The sequence below is a fragment of the Microtus oregoni genome, unplaced genomic scaffold (genome assembly GCF_018167655.1).
Source record: "Microtus oregoni isolate MIOR12 unplaced genomic scaffold, Mior012 000035F_ref0000213, whole genome shotgun sequence".
Taxonomy (NCBI): Eukaryota; Metazoa; Chordata; class Mammalia; order Rodentia; family Cricetidae; genus Microtus; species Microtus oregoni.
In genome coordinates this window covers 26,013,627-26,018,008 of record NW_024543094.1, presented here as the reverse complement: position 1 = coordinate 26,018,008, position 4,382 = coordinate 26,013,627, and the positions used below count along the sequence as shown (strand labels likewise).

General features: G+C 42.4%; 1 pseudogene; it reads right to left on the bottom strand.

Moving 5' to 3' along the window:
- Nucleotides 1–1,490: 1,490 nt before the first annotated feature.
- LOC121432577 lies at nucleotides 1,491–3,544 on the bottom strand (annotated as a pseudogene).
- Nucleotides 3,545–4,382: the final 838 nt, after the last annotated feature.

The window sequence follows — 4,382 nt, the reverse complement described above, 5'->3', positions numbered from 1 at the left end:
TACCCACTTCTCCTTGAAATGAAGATTTTATAATCTGAGTCAATATGAGAGAAATCAGCTTCCAGTAGACTGGTTGTTTGAGCCACTGTGAATATTTAGCTCATGAAACAAAGACACCATGAATATCAGAAAGAAAGGAAGGGCAGGTATTGCTGAGGAAATTGGGCATGCCAGAAGTAATGTTTGATGCCAAGTTCACTGGGCCTTAGAAGATCATGCTTGCAGAGGAGTTAATGAAGAAGTTAATTCAGCAAGGAGCATTGAACTGGCAAGGGATTTGTGTGATGTAGTGAAGCCCCTTGGTGGGATGTGATCTCTCTGAGGTAGGACAGGCTCTAGTGTGTCTGAATAGTGTTCGACTGGCATGTATGCCAAGCTTATTGTGGAGTGACATGCTTAGGAAGGAATGAATGAGAGAAAGCAGATGGTGGGGGTCTGTCTGAGTCAAGTGAATACAAATGTGGCAAAATTTGCTTGTGTTGAGCTTGAGTTGGTGTTCCTACGAAAAGCAACGACAAACGTAAATGCTGTGCTAGTGAGCCTCTGAAAGTCTTTAACGCCTGAGCAACAATTCACCAAGGAGAAGAAAGAAGATTTAAATACCAGACAGTAAAGATGAGATTATTAAGCTTGTGTTAAGAGTGGGCAATCCAACTGTGCATTTCTCCGCTTCAAGGAAGACATCTTTCACCCAGATTGGGGCCCTTTCAGTAGTCACATGTGGGTGATGAAAAGTCACACTTGCAGACTGCCCACAGCTAGTGAGACCCAAGGATCCAGCTTGATCAGGGATGACCCATGGAACAATATGGTTCTGCTGCCCCCGCCCCCGGTTCTTGGCCAGGCTGAGTGGTGTAAGCCAATCCCACAGAGACTATTGGGAATAGGATAACATTCAGCGGTCCCACAATAATAACAGCTCCTCAAAATGAAAAAGACAGATGGAAAATTACTGTGGATTATGGAGGGCTCCATATGTTTGCAATCCATTTCACACTGCTCTTGTAAAGAAGCAATTGATGCAAATGATGGGTGCTTTCCATGTTGGCTTTTTTTTTAACTTTAAACAAAATTTTATTACACAAAGGTTGTCACATAATTGGATACTTCTCTTCTTTGTACAGTTACTCTCGCTCCACAGAAAGGCTGCTCTGACCTCTCATCTGGTGACACAAGTGCCACAGTCCTGACCAGCAGGACTGCCTCGGTGATGCAATTTGAAAGCAGGACACTGGTATATGGCTCTTGCACCCAGTATCAGGAATGTACAAATGTCTTTATTCAAAAATACAAAATAAATTATTTGTAGGCATGGACAATGACAACGTAAACCATTATGTATTGTCAATGGGAACCAGTAACTGATGGGTATAGTGATAAGCCAGCCTTCTCTTCATTCTCTTCAGGGGCTTCAATGAAGGTACAGTGAGGAACCTGCCTTGAGCTTCCTGTCACAGTTCATTGGTAAGGGCAAAGCACTATTCTAGGAATTAGGACATGCCAACTCCCATTCCTCCTCCGATTCCCCCTCCCATTCCCCCCATTGAGCCCATTCCAGGGTCTTTCTCTTCTTTAGGAATTTCGGTCACTACAGCTTCTGCTGTCGTTAGCAAGGAGGCCACCCTAGCAGCATCCAGTAAAGTAGTTCTTACGACCTTTGTTGGATCAATGATTCCCTTTTCCACCATGTTCATAAATTCCCCGAGCATAACATCATACCCAACTTCCAAGGACCTCTGCAGAATCTTCGCAACTATCAAAGACCCTTCAACATCTACATTCTTAGCAATAGTTATCGCGGGAATTTTGAGTGCTCTTTAATAATGTCTATACCTGTTTTCTGATCCTCATTAGAAGGCTTTAGGGAATCCAAGGCTGGGATGCAACGAAGCAGAGCTCAGCCCCCTCCTGGCACGATGCCTTCTTCAACAGCTGCACGTGTGGCATTGAGAGCATCTGTAACTCTGTCTTTCTTATTCACCTCAACATCGCTTGTTCCTCCAACTTCAATACAGCTACTTCACCTGAGAGCTTTGCGAGCTGCTCATTCAGCTTCTCCTTTTCGTATTCACTAGTGGTGATGTTGAGCTGCTCAGTGATCTCCTGAATGCGCTTCTCAATTTGAGCCTTGTCATCTTTTCCTTTCAAAAGCATGGCATCATCTTTAGTGACAATGACCTCTCCAACTTTTTTTAAGTCATGAGCTTGAACATCTTCAAGGTTTAGACTCAACTCCTCTTCTCCAAATACCGCACCACCAGTAGCAATAGCCATATCTTTAAGCTGGTTCTTCCTGTTGTCCCCAAACTTTGGAGCTTTGACAGCCACAAACTGAAGGTCCACTTTCAGCCTGTTCAAGACAAGTGTGCTTAGAGTTTCCCCATCAACATCCTCAGCAATGATAACCAAGGGCTTCTGATGAGCATTGGCAATTTCCAGAGCAGGTACGATGGATTGGACACTAGAAATCTTTTCACTCAATAGAACATATGAATCTTGGAATTCACATTTCTGACCTTTTGATGTGTTAATAAAATATAGGGAAATATATCCTCTGTCAAACTTCATGCCTTCAATAATTTATCACTCATCATTCTGGGTTTTCCCATCCTTCACTGTGATGATGCCCTTCCTTCCCACCTTCTTCATTACATCAGAAATGATGTTTCCTGATGGGGGAGTGTCATATATCAATCTGTTGATTTCATTGGTTAAGCAATAAAGAAACTGCAAGGCCCATTTGATAGGCTCACCCTTAGGTGGGTGGAGTAAACAGAACGGAAGGCTGGGCGAAAGAAGCTCATGATTCTCCCACTCAAGGCAGATGCAGGTTAAGATCATTCCTGGTAAGCCAGCTCGTGGGCTACAGCAGATTATTTGAAATGGGCTAGTTCAGGTGCGAGAGCTAGCCTAGAAGAGGTTAGATAGAAATGGGCCAAGCGGTGTTTAAAAGAATACAGTTTCCGTGTAATTATTTTGGGTAAAGCTAGCCGTGGAGGAGGCCGGGTGCCGGGGACGCAGCCGCTCCTATTTCAACAGTTTCCAATGTCTTTGTCTCCATTTCCAGAAATCGTAACAACCTGAGCAATTTCTTCAGGGGTTGTCACAGGTTTAGATTTTTTTTTTTCAGTTCAGTTATTACAGCATAATAGCCAACATCACACTTCTCCGGATATCTACTGGGTTACCCCTTTGCTAATCTTCTGAAAGCCCTCCTTAGCAATAGAATATGCCAGAACTGTAGCAGTGGTAGTGCCATCCCCGGCCTCTTCATTTGTATTATTGGCAATATCTTGAACAAGTTTGGCTCCGATGTTTTTGTATTTGTCCTTTAAATCAATTGACTTTGCAACAGTGACCCCATCTTTTGTTACTTTGGGACTTCCCCAGCTCTGTTCAATAATCACTGTTCTACACCTTGAAGCATTAAGGCTCAAGCATCCTCGCCAAATTTTACATCTTTGGCCTAGGCCTGAGTGAGATGAGGAGCCAGTGCCCGGGACACTGGTCTCATCTGGCGAAGGACTGTGGGTAGTTGAAGCATTTATATGGGGTGGAGGCGGGAGTGCATGAAGCAAAGCAGGCCGTTGGCGGCGAGTGAGGGACCGAGCCTTCCATGTTGTTTTGAACATTGCTGGCTACTTCAATATCTTCTTAGTCACTGAGAAACTCAACATCAATCAGTACTGGCTTGGGATAGATAACAGTAGGCCTTCAGAGGTCTTTTCCACCCTCTGTAAAATGACTTCATTGCTGAATGGCAAGCTTGTTTTGGAAAATCATCTGGAAGAACAGTAAAAATAACAATTAAAAATTTTTTCAAAAAATCATTATGCAGGTGGAATAAGGCACTCATTGAATAAAAATCACAGTGTCAAAACAGGGCACCTCCTTTCCCATACCATGTCCTGGCAAGTCAGCACATTGAGGTTCATATGTATAAACTTTTGTTTGTTGGCTTTGTCTAGATAAAGCATTGGGATTTGTTGTTCTCTTTCAGGTTCTCTTTTGTTGAGACTTCCTCAAGCTACAATAGTACTTTTTCTTCCATATAAATCCAAATCTAAAACATAATTAGCAGAACTTTAAAAATCTGCTGAAATTAGTAGCTATAACAGTTTTGTAGAGTTAGATTTGGTGTGGGTATTTTTTCAGAGTCTTGCTGTGTCAGTCTAGGTCAGATTGGCATGAAAAAAATAATTCTTCTTTAATCTCCTGATGACTTTAAGATTAACACCTGAAATTTATTGCCTTTCCAGATATATTTCACTGAACCATTGGCTAAAATTTGACTTAAGAGGTTTTATCTATATTCACAGGATAGACTGGCTTATGACTTTCCTTTTCTTATCGTATGGAGTTGTTTACTTTGGGACTAAAGA